The 21,332-nt window shown below is 46.8% G+C and overlaps 1 protein-coding gene across 1 annotated transcript in view; it reads left to right on the top strand.

Moving 5' to 3' along the window:
- The first annotated feature begins 272 nt into the window (after positions 1-272).
- LOC115316926 (sodium-dependent serotonin transporter) overlaps positions 273-21,332 on the top strand; it is a 131,102-nt gene continuing 110,042 nt past the window's right edge. Inside the window, exon 1 of the mRNA XM_029976442.4 lies at positions 273-531. The gene's annotated coding sequence lies outside the window, so the exon portion shown is untranslated. The remainder of the gene's footprint in view (positions 532-21,332) is intronic.

Genomic DNA, 21,332 nt, shown 5'->3' with positions numbered 1-21,332 from the left:
AACCTCAGTGGTAACCAGACGCCTTTGCGAAAACCAAAACAGGAGGGCTGAAACAAACCTTACTGACACAGCGTGCTACACTGCCGTCCGCGGGGCTACAACCTCTTGAACATCGACGTCGACACCGACAACAGCTTCACTGTCGGACGAAAACGAACGCAGCGGCACCGACATCCCGTACCCCGTCCCCCCCCTTGGCGTGAGAATGAACCGACCGAAACCGCCTTGGTAACCGGATGCCATCCAGCGCCGCGCACAGCCAACGGAGGGGAAGAGCGCTGTTTCAATTGCCGACGTTCCCGCCAGCCGGCCGCGCCGCCAAGATGGCAGCAGACGACGTCTGTGTTCGCACGCGCTTGGTGGTGTCGTCGGTGTCGCGTCGTCCTGGTGAACGGTACTGGCATGCTGCGCTAGTGGTGCCGTGAAAGAAATAATTGTGCGGGTCTGGTTTGTGTGCGGCCTTGTTGGTGCTGACGGTGGTGCGTCCATGTCGACCAAGCTCGGATGCGGCTAGGAACGTTTCCATACTCTGTGAGTCAGGCGGGTTGTACCGTCTCATGTTGCCGATCGCGGGATGAAACAGCGCGGTTTGCCTTGTCACGCGCTTGTCAAAGTGACTCCGTATAAGTCAATGGCGGGGTGAGAAGGATGGGACGTCTCTTTCGGAGCCCGCGGGCTCCTCCTGCACTTGCTGGTTGCTTTCCGTCGTGCTTCGGCTGCACGCTCGATGATCGCGAGACACCGAAACGTTATCTCGAAAGTAAGAAAGTCGCGCTAGCGGCGGGACCACTGAAAGGCTTTCCCGGTCCTTCTCACGTTCTCATTGACTATGTAAGCATTTTTTTTTTTTTTTTTTTGCAAGCAAGTTTTGGTTAGCGATCACGCAGGCTGCAGGCGATTATTTGCATATTGGCGTTCAGATGGCAAACGGAATGAATAAGGGGGTCATCTTGTGATTCGAGCGTCTATTAAGTTACTTCCGGCCCACGAGTGTAAATAAGACACGGTACTTTATTTATATATTTTGGAGTATTGTATATATGCAATTTAGAGTATTGCTATTCAGAGACCTTGACCGCTTCATTCCGTGTCCAAATACAAAAAATAAAAAAATAAAAAAACAAAAGAAAAGATAGTTTAAAAGAGGTTGAAAGACTTCGTGTATTCATAATTAAAAAAACAAACAAAAAATTATGAGTTAGATTATTTTGTTTTACAGAACATTGTTCTTCAGGGCAGTGCCTCAGACGGTGTTCATGACGTGAATGTTGCACTGACCCTTCTTGGAGTCCTTCAAGTCTCCAGTTAAACCAAATCAACAGACCAGGCCGTTCGAGGCTGAGCGTGTCAATGTACACACCGCTTGAGCCCCGTCTGGCCTTGCGGGTTCTGTTTGCCGCGTATGTTTGGCGGAAGACGCCTAGTCATGCTGCCAGTTCAATTGCTCTTTAACCCTGTCTGCAACGGCGACGACCGTTAGCTGGGGAACAGGATGGTATACTTCCTCGTTCTCTCGTCCGCTCCTTCTGACAACTTCCACCCGAGTCGAGTTCGCTTGTTTTAACGGACCTTGTCAAGTTGTCAGTGACACCAAGTTCTGTTAAGAATAACCAGTCGTTGTTTTGAAGCGCAATGGGACAATTGCGGAAATAAGATGCATAATCGCCGTAAATATAGAGCCGGGTTTATATGTTGACGATTTTCTTTCACTAGCGTGCTGGCATATTTTCTATGAGAAGGCTTCGTTGCCTATAAACTTGCAACAGGCAACTCGCTGTCGAAACCTAAATGCAACAACCCAGCGTCCTACTTCTTGACATCAGAAACCTGGGTAAAATAGAAGCCGTGGAAAATAGAAGCCGTGGAACAGTACGGCTGTATATTTGTATGCATACAGAATTAATATAGCGAGACTGCACCCTGGTACTTCTTCAATATATCTGTCTCCATTCTGAAAAGTACTATCATTACAAACTCGGCTTCCTTCGCGTCTATACACTAAACTGTGGTGATGTTTTCAGCACGCTTTCAATAATAAGTTTGACATAAATGACAAACAATCTTTAACTCAAAAGCGCGGTTGCGATCTCAAGGCGTTTCTCACTTTCACTCAAAGTAGCACGAAAAAAGGAGAATATATTTTTTAAACATTTAAAATTCAAATTGTATACTTGAATTATATTTCACATATGCTTCCACTATCTGAGGTTTGCTTTTAATCTACTTTTACTGTACTTTGTATTTTAGCGGTGCGGTCTACGCGTTGACCCACTTTGGCAACTAAGGTGTGCATACTAAAAGTAATCTTCGTTTATTATACCATTTGTGAACTAAAAGCTTATTTTAAGCATATACGTGGCACAGTGTTCCAGAAATGTGCGAAATCGGCCCAATTTCAGTGGGTCACTTCTTACCATGGTTGCTTCGTGATGAAACTTTTTCACATTTCGCGCTTCGGCGTCATCCAGTTGACTGGACGTTCCTCTCAATGAGGAGAAGTTGAAACCGTTTTGGTGCCGCTCTCGGTTTCGACGGAAAGAGACACCGGGATGTCGGATTACATTGAACCGCGTGTTTGGCGGGTGCGTCATGTTTTATGGGAATTGCTACGTCGTGTGTCACCTGGCGAGAAGTTCACGCTGGCGTGGACGTCACCGGGCGGTGTTTGAACTCGCATGCCGTGAAAATTTCGTTGACTTACTTGTAAGGAGCCTTTGAGGACGCATTACATAAGGGGGCTGGGTTGAAGTACACGGTGGAATCATAAGAAAATATATAAACGTGACATCAGTGTCTGTCGTGGCGGCACAGTACCAGAAATAAAATCAATCTGATACAGATTATACAAAATATAAATTTTGAAAGTTACTTAGAAATAAATCTCGATGAATGATAGGGAAAACACCATAAAGCCCATACAATATTATTATCTGTACAGTCGCTCGTATAGTTTTCTTCTAATTAAACGCCACAGTATTTATACTAGTCGCAACCCCTTCCGGCGAGTTATTTCATCATGTAATGCATCATATAAGGCGTTCTCAGTATCCACGTGAAGTACCAGTAAGACCGCAATAACAGTCAATCGTTTCAAAATGAAAAACATATCCTAATTGCTATCGCTTTTGATTATTCTATACATTTAGACGCTTTGCACACGCGCCGGATTACAGCCGCCATTGCTGATCTTCTCTTGTCTTATCCAGAAGCCAAGCCTGTGAAGCGGGTGTTGACGATACTCCACAAAGTCCACTGCTGGGGAGAAGGACAGGGTAGAATCTAAAATGGCAATGACCGGTCCCGGCTGTGTTCACGATGAAGTGGAGTAAACGTAATAGCAAGAAACAAAAATTGAAGGTCGGTTATGGCGGCGCGCATGCACAGCTGCTGCAGAGCGTCCATAGGAGCCTGTGTTTCTTCACTCGTGCTGCGCTTGGAACATCGGCGAAATAGTGGGAGGAGTCATGCGGGCCTTGGACGTTCATTCATAATTATCGTCAGTCTTGTTCCGTAGCACCACGCTAGAACGATTCGAATTAATGTGGAACACGGTATCCTCATTTTATTTCACCGGTTTCGATCAACAATTAGATCGACAGTAACAATGGAAGTATGATTTTGACTCTAGTCACTGACGGGGTCTGAGAAGAGCAGGGCGTCTTTTTCGAGTCGTGCTTGGGGTGCGCGAGCTCGCGCTGAAGGTAGAGGTGGAGGGGGAGGGGGAGGGGAGAGGGAGGGGGAGGAGCAACTGAAGGACCTCCTTTGCCGTTCTGATCTTGTCAGTGACCGTAATGCTTTATTGTGTTTGACATATGTATAAGTCTGATCATTTGGGGACTTTCGCAGTACCTTTTGGATAGTTATTTTGCTTATAATGGTCGCATTAAGATCTTTGGTTGCACACACGAAAAAGTTTCAAATGAACTTCCGTACAGAATCCACGGATAAAAACAAAATCCAGAGGTACGGCACCGCGTCAATACGCGTCGCGCATTTCAGCAATATTGCGAAATTGCGAAAAGGATCGTTTCGTCGGGAAATGACGGGGCATGCAGGGCCGGGTTGCGTACCCGCAGCCCGGTATGACGTTGGCACCAGCTGCCTTCTTGGTGTAGCGCGTTCCTCGCCTATGTGCAACAATTCGAAACGTCTACGCTGCGACCTTAACCTTGGTCGTCTGGGAAACCGCCACGGCTCAGTATGGAAATCTAACGCTGCACGCCCATGGCAAACATTAGAGGAACCCGTTCTGTACGTGAAGTGCCTTTCTTGTCTTTCTCTCCCCGTAATATCGCTTTCTCGAAATGCGTCGGTTAGAGAAACTAACGTTGCAGCTAAATTGACGCTGCGGCGAGCGCGCAAGTTACGGGTCAAAGAGAGGTCAAGCACGTTAAGAATGTGGTTATGTATTTATTCAGCGTACGTGTCTTACAGCATTTGGGGGATTTATAGCGAGATATTTGTCAAAATACACGGTGATTCTTCAAGAAATACAGTATGCGCAAACAATGATAAACGTTTCAATGAACTCGACCACTAGGAAAAGACGAAATGTAAGTTTTTTTTTTATAATCTAGGAAGAGAATCAAGAATCGCGTTCGTCTAACAAACCCTAAAATATTAGAATCGTTCGAAAGCGTTGGAACAATATTAGTGGGTAGCAGATAATACTATGCAACTGTACCCCAAACCCCCCCCCCCCCCCCCCCCCCCAAAAAAAAAAAAAAAAAAACCCCGAGTATTTGGAGGTATTTCAACAGTTGGAGTTTCTAATCTTGCATTGCTTTTCCAACAGGCAAAATTAAACACCATCTCTACGAACGTCTACTTTTGTTCTTTTTTATATTCCTCGAGCACATGTTATGCGTTAGTTTTAGCCAAAGGCAGTTTCTACTAAAATACAATGCCCTAACGTCATGATATTTATATTTATTGCACTGAGGCTGTCATCATACCCATATAAAAAAAAAAAAAAAACTTAACTATGAGCTTCGTATAACATTATATATAACTTCGTGATGAAAATAATCCCTGGAGAAGGGGAACAAGAGGGACAAAGGACAAACACAAACCTCCAAACACAGCTAGGTTCCCCTTCTCCAGGGATTATTTTCATCATTCTTGTCCAGCTCGCTTGCACCTTTGCATTTAATTGCATTATAATCATATAACTCCGTAATTTTATTTTGTTTTATTACTTACAATTTTTAGATCGCGGTAATCTTCTCGGTCTAACCACAAGCATTGCGCTGTTTCCGGCAGCGCAACTTCATCACACCCCACTGTCGCAACTGTGCAGATAAACACTCGCTAAACACGACGGTGGTGTCTGGTGTCTCTTACTGCAGATACCAGACGTCTTTAGGTGGCGTCTGCTTGGGGAGACATCAAAGCGAGTTTTGAGGCACACACTAATTTTCGCTCCTACACATCCGTACAACAAATTTAACCTTTTTTTTTTTTTTTTTAAAGGTTTGCATTTTACATTTATGAGAGCGGTTATACGAGTACGAGCCCGTCCTTTAGTGTTGATGTGTATGTTACGGGTAGCTTATTTAAAGCTCGTTTTTTAGTGTTGATCTGTATGTTATGGGCAGCTTATTTTAAACGTAAGAAATACAATGCATACTCTCTTTTTTTTTTTAAAGGACGGAATCGGAAGTGTTGTTTAAACGTTTTTATTGTTCATCTTTTGATAATCTTTCGGGCTGGCGCACACCAGCTCGAAGCACGTAGAGCGAAAGCTCGCGCTCTAGTACATAGGATCCCGGGTTCGATCACCACCCTTGCCCGTTTCGATCTGGACGAGCATCATACCGGCGTCCGGTCGTGTGTCACCCCAAGGTGGTGCACGTTAAAGACCCGGGGCTAGCGGTTGTACTGCACTGGCTAAATTTCTTATCTTATCTCATTTCATTTCATTTATTCAACCCTTAAAGGCCGACTGGGCATTACATAAGGGGGGGGGGGGGTGCAAGGAATATAAAATCGAAAAGACAGAACACCGCACGATGCGAAAAAAAAAAACAAAAAAACATGAATTATACATTTGTACACGCTATAAAAATAGCAGGGAAAATCTACACAAACAAATGAGGTAAAAAATCACCAACATAGCGTCTATTTAAGTACTCAACAAAAAAATATCAAAAGAATAAAATAAAATAATAAATATATAATAAAATAAAAAATAGGGTAGCCAACTACAGCCGTATAACCATACACACAAGATTATTACTATTAAAATGTCAAATTAAGAATACCTTTATAGTATTGTTTTAAGGCCGCGAATTATTATAAAGGGTTAATGAAAATTTTTTTTCTCTCACGCTCTCATCGACTGTCTGTTCTCACACACAAGCATGAAAGTGCTTCTGTGAGGCAGAACAAAATGTATGATTTGAAAGAATCCTGAAAAGAACATTATCAGTCTTATTAGTAGTAGTAGTAGTAGTAGTTTTAATCTCTAGGTCAAAATCATCAAAGTAAGCCAGAAATTCAACATTAGTTACTCAATTAATTGAACTGTATTTCATCTCGATATGTGAGCCCGAATGTACATCAATATAATTATGAACAAACAGAAACGTGGCTAAACTACCGCTATCACAGAATTCAGGAACTCTGACTAAAGTCCACGCGAACGTGCCTAAGGTCATGCGATCCGGAGGTGTTTAAACGGGCCCTGTCCCTTCTGGAGGGTCGTTAACACGCGGGGGGGTGTTTCCGAGTCACCCGATCTCCCCGCAAAAAGAAGCCCAAGAGTTCCACGAAGCGTGCCCAACCAGGCCGGCTGGGAGACTCGCTCCGCGGTCAGTCGAGTGGCAACGGGTCGCCTCGGTTTCGTCTTACCGAGAATCCGAGGTCGGCTTCGCAGATGGCTGGAGATTGCGGGACTACCATGCATCCCGTTCTCAGCACAAGTCGGCAGGCGGCGAAAGCTACGGCCCCAGCGAACCAATCAGAGAGCCGGAAAGAGGCACGTGACAACGTGGCGACGGTGTGCACTTCTCACTTTGAGAACTGTCACGTGCTTCGCTTCTTCTCTTCCCATTTGCTCACGGGGGCCGCACCGTTCGCGCTCTGCCGAATTACAGGGAAACGAAGTAGAGAAGAAGCAGCCGGGACGACAGAGACAGGGCGCCGGGCTTTAGTTAAAATCGGACATGTGCGCTTCACATGCAACGAGTTACTTCTACTTAGTTACTATTTTAGGGAACGAGTAACGAATTAAGTTACTTTTCTAGAAAAGGAACGAGTAACGTATTTAGGTCCTTTTAAGGCCAAGTAACTAGTAACGGTATTTCCTTACTTTTGAGGAGTAACGCGTACAACAACGTTTTAACAGCCTCGTTTTCATTCTAACCGGAGTATGCGTTCATTGCGAGAGCGGTGGGTGGGCGACCCCAGAAGCAACTAAACAGAATGACAGTAGAGCAACGTGTGTCGCTGAACAGGTCAGTCGAACAGTTCGACAGACGTGTCCAGCGATAAACGTTGCTGTTCTGAACTCTACAGCTGGGAATGTCCTCCATCCAGCGAACACAATAAGGTTCGTTGGTTGAACCGAGGACGGGCCGAATGTAAACCCGGATGTTGCCACCGCGGGAAGGCACGTCATCCATTGTCAACTTAGAACTTTAGAAGTAGAGAGAACATAATAGAGAGGGGAATCCTAGATCCACCAGCTCTTGCTGAAGCTGAACACTGCCGTTCCTTCGAGCGCGTCGGTGGAACGACTCTTCAGCGTCGCCGAACATGTATTCTCAAGGAAAAGGGGAAACATAACTGATGAAAACTTCGAGGCGCAGCTACTGATTAAGTGCAACGATTACTAAAAAGATAACAATAAGCTATGAAACAAAAACAGTTGTGAATGTTGTCGTCAAAGTAACGTGAAAAGTAACTCGCTACTTTTGAGGTAACTCAGGCGTCCCTTTTGAGGATCGGGAACGAGTAACGTATTTAGTAACTTTTTGAGCGAGTGACGAGTAATGGTATTCAGTTACTTGTTTCGGGTAGCGTGTACATGTCTGCTTAAGGGGCACTGGTTTATCCTAAAACACGGAAGGCTTTTTAAACTGAACCTCTCCTAATTCGAACAATTTGTTAAACTTTCTATTTTCCGCCCGTCCGTTCACTTCCCCGCTAAATCTAGCGGGGAAATTGACGTCACGTGACCCTTACAGCCCTTAAGTTTCCGCACTAGATTTTGCGTGAGATTTTACGCCGCGTGATCGTGACACCACCTCAGTTTTCCGCTGAAGTTAGGGGGTAAATGGGCATCTCGTGACCTACACGGCCATTTAGTTTTCCCACTAATTATGGCGTGCAGATGGATGTCACGTGACCTGTGCTCTGCTTCATTTTCACCGCTAAATTTAACGGTAGAAAAGTAATCGCGTCGTGTGTTTCTTTAGACTGCAGGAAGCTAGACAGCCCCATTGAGCATCTGATGTCTCCGATGCACATGAGAAGTTTACCCGGTGGAGCACCGCTGCTAGCTCGGGGTCTCTAACGTGCAGCACGGAGTACTTTCGCTCCACGTGCTCCGAGCTGAGATGCGTTGACAAACTTCTCCTGGGCTTCTCATGTGGCAAGGGACGGAAAGTCGTGCAGGCGGTCGAAACAACGGCGAGAACTTTCGCCGTTTTCTCACTGCTTTTTAGTAAATTAGTTTACTGCGTTTTTCTTGTGACACAAAAGCAATTTTTTATACTTTTATTCTCGTATTCCTAGGGATGATAAAACGTTGATGAAAATGCGTAACTGTTTTCCCCCCTTTTCTTGCATCACATTATGACAACAGTTGCCGTCGTATGAAGGCTTTCTTCCTTTTGTTTCTTTTGGGGGGAACGCAAACTGAATGGGACCTCTGCATATTGCACTTTTCTTTTCTCGACCGTGAGAATTTGACTCACGTGCTTCGGCGAACGGCGTACGGGAGCGTTTACGGAAGTGGCGTACACGCTTCAAGACCTTCAGGAACTACGAACCAACAAAAAAAAGTTTATCTTCCAATTTTATCTTTTTTTTCTGTGTTTTGTTTCCGGGATGCATGTTCGTTATTTAACTGGGACTTCCGCGGGAACCTGATAAAAGGACTCGAGCGTTGCTTGGAGTGGGGCAAGTGAGCACGCGAGAACTTCGAGAGAAACTTGCGACATAATGAACGACCCCGACATACATTTTTTTTGTTTCTACGATATAGCCTTCTGTCTCACTGCATTTGGATAAAGGTCTGCATTGTGTCTAAGAGGGTGCCGAAAGTTATCGAGCATTGTCATCTTTGTTGCTGACTCAGTGAAAGTGAACGTCCGTTTGTTGGGAACAAAACAAGAAGATAGTTCTCAGGGTCCATCTCAGGGTCTACAGGAAGTCTAATGGCTAGTCGCACTCTGGGTACAAACGACAACACGAAGGCAGGTTGTTCGGCAATCTTAGTAGTCGTCTGCAGTACTGCTCGCTTAAAACAAACGTCATGTCGCCGCCGTTTTTCGTTTTCGTTCACGTCTTCTTTGGCGGAAGGAAATGATATCTTCAGCCGCTCTCGACTGCGTAACAAAGCAAAAACACTCGCCCATGATTTTGAGAAGACTTACGGTTGCCCTTGGACACAGCTGATAGCGAAGGCTGCCGAACTTTAGCCACCGGACGGGGCTTTTAGAAGGATCTCAAAGATGCAGGAAGTGGCTTTAAAAACGTCACTTCCCTTCGCCAGAAACAACCTGCACGACGAAAAGCCGAGGCACGCGCTTGTGCGTTTCGCTTCCGCAGGGAGTCCGAATGTTGTTGTTTTTTTGTATTTTTTTTTGCGTGAAATGATTTTTTTGGTTAGTTGCTCCGGATTTCGTGAAGCCGTAACCCGTGACGTCCCATAATGCAACGCGCGCAGTGTTGCATTATGGGGTGACACAGACCCACGCACCAACTTAGTTTTTCCGCTAAACTTAGCGTGGAAGTTGAACACACCTATTCGGTTTCGCCGCTAAACAGCGGGGAAGTTGATTTAGCGTTTAGGTCTGTGATGTCCCATAATGCAACGCGCGCAATGTTGCATTATGGGGCGACACCGACCCACTCACCGATTCAGTTTCTTCGCTAAACGTAGCGAGGAAATTGACGACTAGGATTTTACGTGATGCTAGAAAAATTTCACGTATGCAAAACAATTGGCCAGCAATTTTCCATACAATTTTTATAAGATACATGTGTCTGTTGCGTTGCGTATTTTCGAGCCGAACCCGTTCCCCTGGCGAGCCACAATAGCAGATGCAGGTTCGGCCAACGTCCCGTGGAATATCGAAGCTGGTGTACTAATATTTGGGAGCCATCGCAGTGGGGTTGAGCTATGCCACCGATGGGACGCGGGTGCTGGATCAGCGTTCGGATGAACCTCGCGTCCAGTCGGCGTGTCAAAGGACGGCTGGCGTCGCTCTCAGGCTCAGTTGCCAAAATATTGCTGAGGACCACAAAAAGATTGCTATGATCGACAAGGCAGCTGCGAAGTTGTTGAAACACGTACTTCGTGAGATTTGCCTTTTCTGTCGATGGGCTCTAGGATATTTGCTTTAGGTGCCTCGCTTTTAGTATAGATAAGTTTTTTTGGGGGGATGTGTGAAAAGCGCTTTGGAGCTGCCTCTCAGGCGTGTGAAAGTCGGTCTCCTGAGCCCTTTGCTGTCCTCGTGCGGTTGCAGCCCTCCCGCTCCTTGAGCGCTGCGAGGAATGGCTGCTTGGGGGGGGGGGGGGGGGTGACGCTTCCGGAATTCTGAAGTGGGTTTTTGCTTACGAACATCTCCGAATTTCGCCCGAACGGTGCCTCAGCAGCCACCGCTCTGAAACAAAGTACCCGCCGTAACACATACAGCGGCATGTGCCTCGGAGCTGGCGAGCCACTCACAGATTCACAAATACGTTATCGATAACCCAAAGGTCGACGAACGCCACTGTAAAGGCCGGCTCACAGTAGCGTTTTAACTCCGAGAGTGTACAATGCTGCGGCGGCTAACGTCGAGATCATAAATATCGATGGGGAGGAGACCCACCAGTCACGCCTAGGGTGCCTCAATGTCCTTCTGTTTAGGGTGATGCCACCCTTTGTAGTACCCGATGCCGACAGCACGCGCTCGCGGGGAAAATACAAAACAATTGACGAAAACAAATGTTGCCATAGCACAGCCAGCGTCACAAACGCGTGCAGGGACACGCTCTTTCAGGCGCTTCTGACCAAGAAAATAAAAATAAACGTGTGGGACAAAATGGCGAGGTGCCACCCCCCTAAGCAAAGCACACATGAAGGCACCCTAGTCACACATCTACCGGTACGCTTCAGCTGTGTGGAAAACAAACCGTATCTTATTGTTTGTTTTTGATCCGAGTAATCGAAGATGACGATTCGAAGTCCGCTCCTTGTGCAACTAAAGCACTGGTCAGAGCGAAGCGCTCGTGCTCGTTCAATTTCGTTGTTGTGCTGTGTTACTAAACGCCGGGCTGTGGGGACAACAAGCTCGATAAAGCGCCCCCAATAGTTCGATCTCCTGCCCATGGCCATAGCTGTGTGCGCGACTGCTGAGCGCATGCTGATGGTGAGCTTCCACGGTTCTTTTGCAAAGTGCATTCCACCCCATATTAGCAGCCTATTAATGTGAGCTCCTTCTGAGCATGCGCTCTCAGCAGCCCCCTCAAATATGGCGTCCAGTGAATAACCCCCTATTGGGCAAGAGATCGAACTACAGGGAGCGCTTTATCGAGCTCCTTGTCCCCACGGCCCGGTGTTTAATAAAACAGCATAACAAAGACTAACCTCGCTTAGCACGGTCCTGGCACGAGCGCTTCGCACTGAAAAGTGCTTTAGTTGCACGAGGAGCGGCCTTCGAATCCTCATCTTCGATTCCTTGGATCAAACACAAACAATAAAATACGGTTTGTTGCTTCTCCCCACAGCTGCAGCATACCCCTAGAGGCGTGACAGCTCGATCTCCTCCCCAATAGGAGGCTGTATCGCCAATCGAGGCTTGTGTAACAGAAACCGAGCTTCGCACCACCGGCGGCCACTGCTTTGAACAAACAAATCCATACAACTTGGTGGGCAAACGGTAAAAAGTGCAGCACCTTCACGACTTCTAATTTCAATCGCCGAATGTTTTCATAGAAAGACCGAAAGGCGTAATAGACCGCTGAATAAATTACTCCCTCTTACGGTCGATCTGAAATACTGCTAATTGGCGTGCGCAACGAACACCGTAAAAATGGTAGTCTATCAATTGTATACAGTCTCTTGAAAGGGTGTGTAATAGCAGTCCTTAGTAAATTAAATTACCCAACAAGACACATATATGTAGCTTTGATATGAGTTCTGGACTTGCTAGCTTGTTGGTAAGTACTTTTTTTTTTTTGCGCACTACATTTTGCGGTATTTTCCGATCGACCGTTACTTGGTGTAATTTTTGAGGGGGTTTGTACTATGTTCGCAGTCGAGCACCTTATAGACGCTTTGCAGCAGCTGTGCATGGACGCCGCCATAACTGACCTTCAGTTTTTGTTTCCTCTTATTCCGTTTATTTCACTTCATCATTACCATAGCAGGCCAGGTAATTGCCATATTAGATTCAACTGTGTCCTTTTCTAAGGCATCGGCGTTTGTAGAGTATCGTCAACTACCGTTTCAGTTGCTCGGCATCTCGGTAAGACAAGAGAAGGTCAGCAATGGCGGCTGTAATTTGGCGCGTGTGTAAAGCATCTATACACGCACATCCGTGTTCGCTGCATTGGAAAGCGCGGATGGCACCGTCCGGATGCCTGTTTCTATACTCTGTTTCACCTTGTGTTGTACCGCAGGAAAGGCTACAAGCGCGAGCTTCTTGCTCTAGGGCATATCTCGGCGGCACAAGCTCTCGTGTACCAAGGGCTGCTGCCAACGCTATGAGCTCGCGCTTCTAGACTTCGCTGTGGTACAACATAAGGTGAAACTAGGGTGCCTTCATGTGCGTTTTGCTTAGGGTGGAGACATCTGGCCATTTTGTCTCACACGTTTATTTTCATTTTTTGTTCAGAAGCGCGTGAAAGAACGTGTCCCTGCACGAGCTCGTGGCGCTGACAGTGCTACGGCGACATTTTGTTTTCGTCGATTTCTTTGTATTTTACCCTTGAGCGCGTGATGTCGGCATCGGGTACTGCAAAGGGTGGCATCACCCTAAACAGAAGGACATTGAGGCACCCTAGGTGAAACGGGGTATAGAATGGTGTATAATACCTTAAATATCCTTAAAAGGGTCGTGAAACGACATCAGGTTGGAATGTTCATTTTGCAGAGGCCATAATTTTGCAGAGGCTGAAGGTTCTTTGTCGCGATGCAATTGCGAGAATAAAAGGGGCCTATTTCTTTCAGTCTTGCCTTCGCAAAGATCGATGACGTAATTGGGGCTCAAAACCACCCGCCTGACGACAGTCGAGCGCGACTCATGGATTGGACACGAGAGCTGTGCGAGTACTCGACTTCGGCTCGTAACAATCAATGCCTCGGCGGACACTATAAGGAGTATTCACTGGACGCCATATTTGCGCGTGCTGTTTAGAGCGCATGCTCACAACGAACTCACATTAATAGGTTGCTAAGACCGTCAATCTTGATGGTGTGGAATGCACGTTGCAAAATAACTGTGGAAGCTAGCCATCAGCACGCGCTCAGCAGTCGCGCACACGGATATGGCCGCCAATGAATACTCCCTATAGGGTAGTGGCTCGTGTTCAACCACTGAGGTGCTGAGAATAGCCGAACCTTAATAATATCCGGTGCTCAGCACGCGTTTTCTACTTGGCCAACCCCTGCGCGTGGGTATGATTAACGTTGGCGGCATAGGATGAGCCCCAGGTCACGTGACCGCTTGTTCTGGCTCCGAGGGTCGGGATGAACGATGCTCATATTTCTCGAATTGTTTTGGTGACTGCCATAGCTTATAGAAAGAAATATTCAGGCAACTTTCTTCACTTATTGACGTGAGGGAGTGATTCTATGCAGTAGCAATTAGCGAAAGTAGCGAAAGCGAAACCATTGCGTGGCTTTCTGCCATGCAATGGTTTAGATGTGTCGCGTGGTGCGATGGTCGCTAATGATGACACCGGCCGGTTTGTACCGGCGACTACAGAAACCCGCGGTCGTATATTCAACTAACTTCCCCCAACGTCGTCGAACTTAGATAAACGCTAATGCCCGAATCCGCTAAGTAATTCTGTTTCGATGGAGGGAAACGCTATCGGAGTTGAGTAACCCTTAAACAGCATTAAGGTCAAACGGAAGCCACTCAGTCGAGACAACATACACGAGCCTGTCGTCGTGGCTCCCTGAGACGGTCCAGGCCAAGAAATATGATAGCGCGGTCCCGCCCCCCTCCCCCGCCACGGTTCACTGCTCGCGTCGTTCCGCTACTTGATAAAGCGCGCTGACATCGGCAGCCCTAACGCTCTCTCTGCTAACCCAAGCGAAAATAAGCGAAAATAAGCCCACACGGTGGTTATTCACACTTGAACTCTGCATATCGAATGTGCGCGCGCTTATAAGTTTGCTATTTTCATTGTGTTATTAAAGGAGCTGTGCAACGATTTTAACGTTGAAAGGATTTGTATCTTCTACTTCTTACATTGTTTATCTTGTCACAAAGGACAGAAAACACATCTCCTTCCTTCGAAATGTTGCGATTCCCTCGTGTAATCGCGAGGAAAATATTAGAATATTTTCCGACCTGCATCCGCGAGCAGCGGCCATAAGAAGCACGCTGCGTGACGTCAATGGGGGAGTTGTAAAAAGATAGGAAGTTGTGCTAAAACCTCCTCGATAAAAGGTAATTTTTTACATAAATCTTGTCGTTCCAACATAAATATAAATCCGTCAAAAACCTGGTGTCATCGACAAAACTTTTATTATACGGTGTTTTAGTGGCGCCGAGGTCAACAAAACCGTCAGCTCTGCTACCGCGAACAGCCGCTAGAAGCCGGAGGGGGAGGGGGGCAGAGCCCAACGGGAATGACCGAACCCGGACGAGACTTTCCTCCTCTCCCTATGTTGATCGTGCTGCGCAAGCGCTTGGTCACGTGGTCGCGAGCGGGTGAGTTCTCGCTGTTCACTGATGGCTCTAGAGAGCTAGAGAGAGAGCTTCATCGGAACCTCGCGCGTCAGCCATTCACGTCACATCGCACGTGACTCGGAAGATGGTGAAGGAGCTGAGAAGTGCCGAAAACCTCAATCTTTGCCAATTTTTAAAATAAAAACTAGAACATGCAGGCAAAAGCGGTATTTTTTTTTACTCTAGAAAGGTCCAGTCACCAATTCCTAAATTATTTAAGCAAAGCACTGAAATTGTTGCACAGCTCCTTTAACGCTTTAGCATTAGAAAGCTCCTTTTGACAAAAACCCGGCGGTGTCTTTCGTTTGTCATCACCGGGGAGAGAGGGAGAAGGAGGAGGAAGGGGTCACGCGTGCGACGCTCCCATTGGTCCGAAGTGCTGATGTCAGCCCGCGTCAAACTCTCCCTCTCTCCCCGGCGCTGACAAACTGACAGACACCGCCGGGGTTTCGTCAAAACGAGCCCTTTCGTTTTTGTCAGTCACGACCAAAGCTGGCACAGAGCCACAGAGGAGGCGGCGACCGCGCAGCACCTCCTAGATGACAAAGCTGTAGTGCCGAATAAGATGGCGTCATCAGAGAAGTTCAACGCTGGACACAGATTAGAAACGAGTGCTGCGTGAGCGCTCGGCTTCGGGTCAAGTTTGAGCCGAACGTTGAACGCAATCGCCGTCTCCAATCTGTGCCCAGCGTTGGCCTTCTCTGATGACGCCATCTCATTCACCACTACGGCTTTGTTATCTAGGAGGTGTTGCACCGCGGCGCGGTAGAATGCGGGCGCGCTCAGTTGCCGCTCTTGCGTCGCCGGTTGTTCTTCGCTCTGGGTTTCCGTGGTAGCGCTATGTGGGCTGTGATGTGTGTGTGTGTGTAGTTAAAACGATGGGTGCGGTTCCCTCCTCGCGTGGTATGGATGTGGTTCTCTCCACGAGTGGTATGGATGTGGTTCTCCCCACGAGTGATATACCGATGATCATATACAAGTACGTCGACGTACTCTGACCGGCAGAGTACAGTAAAGGAGGCGAAAAAAAAATCGCAGGAAGATCCATTGATGGATTCTTGGGGAATCTGTTGACATGACCCTCGGGAAACGCCACAGACGTCGCCCTTTGGGAAACGCTAACAATGACTCCGTAACGAGGCGAAAAAGGGGCAGGAAAAGATAGAGGAAGCAAAAGGGAAAGCCACGAAAGGCAGAAGTGAAGGAGTCAGCCTTAGAGTTTTCCAAACGGGGTACGTGTGTGGCGTTTCCAGGAGTCATGCGAACGCATACCCTTAAGGCCGGTTCTCACATGCAGCGAAGCGCTGATGTAGCGCTCCTCACGTGCCGTCAGCTACTTATCGTCTGCCATGAGCAACAGCATTGACGGTGCGATACAAAGTAGGCGAACGCTCCCGTCAGCACGCGCCTAGCGCGAGGTCAGCGCTATGTTTGTAGCGCTCCGCTGCATGTGTGAACAGGCCTTTAGAATCCACCTATGGATCTTCGTGTAGTGTTTTCTGTGTACACGGTTTTGTGGATGTCGGACGGGTGGATGACGTAATGTTACGTTTTGTGTTTGTTTGATCTTTGATTTCTTACTGTACTCCGTTTCACTGTAAATCCGACCGCAACCAACGCTATGTTTCGATGGTGCCAATCACGCAGAGCCAAAATGTGCCTCGTCACGCCGCTCGGGGTCTTTGTGGGTTTCTTCTCAAAGGCTAAACTAACTACGCACAGGAAAAAACGGCGCAGGACACTGTGTGTGGGATTGGTTTGGTAGGTGATAGTAAACGCAAGAATACTGCAAGAGCCCCATGACGATGTCCTTTTGACGCTTCGTGATTGGCAGCATCGGATTCTAGCACCAGTTGCGGTACGCCTAACTTGAAGCGGAGTACAGGGTTGTAGTATTTTCTTTTTTTTATGTTTCGCATGGTGGGAGAGAAACGAGCTGCAGTAGTTGAGAACTATCGTGGAAAAGAACAGGAACAAAACTAGAGAAGGAAAACACGCGGATGTAAAGTTTCAATGTTCGAACAAATAAACTTACTTCGTGCAGTAAATTGATAGCGACTAGTACGCCACTTCTGGCAACTGGTCGGAGCAGAAATTTCATGCCGGTGCACATGCATTCCGGCAGAAATCTTCAATCTTGGGAAGAAAATGATGTGTTCGGTGCCTGCTAGGTGACATAGTATATGGCTGATTCAAGAGCAATGTCTACGGTATCTTTTTTACATATTTACATATTTTTCATGATTCTTCTCGCTCGGATAGAAATTTTCCGTGTCGAGCGTTACTTGTAGTTTTTGGTTTTCGCTACTTCTGCATTCGGTGTTTCTTCTCTTTCCACGGGATGACTGTTATGGATACAATTGCACGACGCAAAGTTCAATCCGCAAAGTGTTAATGATTGTTAGGCCACAACCACGGGTTCTTGCAATTTAGTTTTTGTTTTATTCTTGTTGCTCCTTTTTTTTGTAGCAAAGCATTGGGGAGTGAGGGGGGGGGGGAGCACTTGTACAGTTGGACTGTTCGTTCTCACACACAAGCACATATGTGTTTAAAGGGGCGGTGCAACGATATTCAATTGGAATGTTTTTCACTTTACACGAGCTTACTGGCACAAGTGGGACTCAAGGATAGTCGCACGCAACGCCACTGACCAGGAAACTCGTTTGTTGCGCTGCAATTTCGAGGACAAAACCGAGTGTTTTCATTCAATCTCTCCTTCGTAAAACCTGATGACGTAGCTGGACGGTAGCAGTACCGCCCAGTGACGATATTTGAATGCGGCTCATAGATTGGACCCGAGCATTGCGTGGGCACTCGATTTGGGCTCGTGATAATTGATAGCTCTAGAAGCATTCGGGTAGTGTCCTGTGTTCAATCGCTGCAATGACGACAACAGCCAAACCAAAACAATGTCTGGAACTCAGCTAGTGTCCTGCGTTTTGCCAACCCCAGCGCATGGCTATGATCAGCATTGGCGGCATATAATCGGCTCCAGATCACGTGGCCGCTTGTTCTGGCTACGAGTTGAGAGGGTGAACTCTGCTCGTTTTTCTTTATTTTTTCCTGCGACTTCGATTGCATGTGGTGAAAAACGAACGGGCATTTCACGGGTCATTAACGTCAGGGATCCGTTCAAAGCGGTGTTTGCGCAAAATACAAAAATCGTTGCATCGCCCCTTTAAGTGAGGCGGTTTTGGAAAGTGTATTTTGGAAGAAAACCTGAAATAAACCTATTGAATTCTATTCTACACTGCCATGTTTACAGCGCTTGAAATCTCTTCCGAACATTAACTAAAATGGATAGAATCGCTTCACTGCTTGGTTTTTCAAATGTTTTAGCATGAATTACCTCTTTGCATTTTTCCTAACCACTTTAATGACCTCAATTTATAATGCATTTATTGATGTAACTGCTCATTCCTCCGCTTACACAAACCTTTTTTTTCATCTATGTAATAAATTGAGGACACGCTCTCCAAAGAGCTGTCAACACGATGCCCATTATCCGAATATGACGGATTGTGAACATGTTTTTTTCACGCTTAATACGATCACTTTCGAATACCCAGAACTCTCCCGCGGCAAACAACTTTCTAGGGGCAAAGGTTCCATAAAAACGCTGTCTGAACGTTATGGCTTTGCCGAGCAACACATAGCAACAGCGTATGCGCGCGCGAGCGCGTATACAAAAGAACCGCGTACAAATGATTTCCACGAAGCATTTTACGGCCGTGAGAACGCATCACAACACGGAACAAAACGTTCGGGGAAATCCCCGACGAAGATCAGCGAAGAAAAGAAAGCGTACGAAAGCGGATTTTTTATTTTTTTATTTCGTTTTATTTTACGACGGTCCGGAGCGGACGCCCCGAGCCATCCCGACCAATCCGGCCCTGTGAACATGTCACGTGACTGTGCGCCATGCACGCCTCTGCTCTCCCCCTGCAGGGCGCGGCATACTCACACGGCATTGTTCGTTGTTAGGAGAAAAGGCGCATGAAGAAGCTCGACTAGGTCACAATTACAGATACCTTTCGTTAAAAATGATTCAGTTAGATTACTCGATTACTCGAAATATAATTTGACCGTTATTTGAAAAAGAAAAAAGTATTTTACCGTTACTTTTCTGATTACTTTGCTAACTCAAAACACAGATTTTTTAACCGGTTTGGAAACGGGCTTCTCGTATACTGTCCATTATTGGATTAGAGTCACCGTATTACAGGCTACTTATTGGCCAATTCCATCAATTTCGGTTGACCATCCTCATGACGGAGACTTAAGGTTCGAGTATTCCTTGGTACGTCTGCAAAAAAAAAAAAAAAAAAAAAAAGCGCTATTAGGAAGGGGGAGAGGGAAAACGGTTACATGTAATTTTAATACTTCCAACGGTGATCTAGTTTTTATTCCGATTAGCTCGTAATAAAAGTAATCGAAAGGTGACTAAATTAATAGAAAAATAATCAATGACAAGTAAATTGACTGCTTGTTATTAATACCGAAAAAGACTGGTGAGATTAAGTGGTGGCACGAGGTTAGATGCGTTCTGTAAGACTCGCTGATCCTGACGTAGTCAAGGGACGAGTTCATTATCTGCTTTCGTTGTCGCAGTTCTTGTCCGGCAGTCTTTAAATCGCAGGGGTCGTAAGTCTTGCACGGCAATACCTGAGACCTGATGACTCGTGGCGACCCCTGCCTTCCATTGTGAGGTGAAACGGTGTATAAAGAAACGCGTGCCTCCTGTGAAAACTTCCGAATTTCGGGGCCTATCATTATCATCATACGACAGCTCTTCAAGTCTGCCTCGTGACAACCGCCGATGTTGGCTGCAGGCCCTCGCCGAAGTGAGGATGCGTTCTCGATTAGCGCACTAGCGCAAGCAAAACAAAAACAATCCGTAGCGAAGCGAAGGATGTTAACATGCGGGGCCCATTTCCTGCATCGCGGGCCGCGGATGACGCGCAGTAAACACGGTCACGTGGTTTCGTTTCAAAACGTTGCGTCTGCTTCCGTGTACGCCTCGCAGCTTGCGGGAGCCCAGCTGGAGCCGTTGAGGTCGCGGGTGCACACCGCTTATACGTCACACCAAAAACAGCCTGGAGACAGATTCGAACGCGAGTCATAGCGAGATACGTCTTTCGAATGCCACACGGCAACGAGTTCGAGGAGAAAACTTGTGTACGCCGCGGCATTCGAACCGCGAACATCGCGGTGACTCTTGTTTGCAGACCGTCTTTTTTTGTTTGACGTGTGAACAGCGTGACCCCGGCTTTAGGGTTGAGTTTACCGGATCGTGGGCCTTGAGATCCTCCCCCTGGCCTTTCGCGTGCGCTTATATCCTGAAACTCAAATAACAGTCCCATTCTAATCGGATGCCTACTTCCCGTTTTACATTTTTTTCTGGTATGGTCTGTTTGTGCTCCTTTCTGGTTCAATTTAACTTACGATGTGCATTTCGCGCCTAGTGGGTTTGATAGATTGCGCGCAAATGCGTTGGGGGTGGATCGCTGCCCGTGTGTGTTAGTGCTCCGCAGCTCGGAGCAGGTGGAGAGAAAGCTCGAGTCACCTATCCCAGGGATCATAGGTTCGATCTCCACTCCCATCTTTTTCAATCTAGACAAAAATCGACATTATAAAAAAAGTACAAGCGCAAAAGGGCGTGACGTTAGGCGGGACGAAAGTAGAAGGAACACACGGAACAGATGCCGACTGACAAATGTTTATTGAAAATTCCAGAGGGGCACAGCCATTCCTCGCACATGCACGTGCTCAACTGATCGCGTTTCTGTGGGGAGTCATAACACGGGGCAAAATTAGCCCTAGATAAGCCCCAACGTTAGCTCGTGTAAACCAGCTGCGTCACACGTGAAGATGGAATCAGGTAAGAGAGGAAACGCGTATCAAAACGATGATTAATCACTGTTGATGAATTGCAGCTCCCTGCTTGTCAGCGAACTAGCTAACGTTTGGTTTATCTAGTGCTAGTGACTGGTGTGAAACCATTTGGGGAACGTTGGAAGCCTGAGGGCTTTAGAAATTATCCGCGTGCCTATACGGCTTTAGTGAAATGTCCTAAAAATGTGAGCAGATTTTTATTTCAGCCGCTGAAAATTATAACAATGGTTTATGTTGTGTCGAAATACTTACTCCCTCTATATGTCTCATCTTCGTGTGACGTTTAGTTAATTATTTTAGCTTATGTATCGTTTACGA

The sequence above is a fragment of the Ixodes scapularis genome, unplaced genomic scaffold, assembly GCF_016920785.2.
Source record: "Ixodes scapularis isolate PalLabHiFi unplaced genomic scaffold, ASM1692078v2 PGA_scaffold13__105_contigs__length_92229423, whole genome shotgun sequence".
In the NCBI taxonomy this organism is placed as follows: domain Eukaryota; kingdom Metazoa; phylum Arthropoda; class Arachnida; order Ixodida; family Ixodidae; genus Ixodes; species Ixodes scapularis.
The sequence above is the reverse complement of the archived record's forward strand: the minus strand, read 5'-3'. Positions and strand labels throughout refer to the sequence as shown.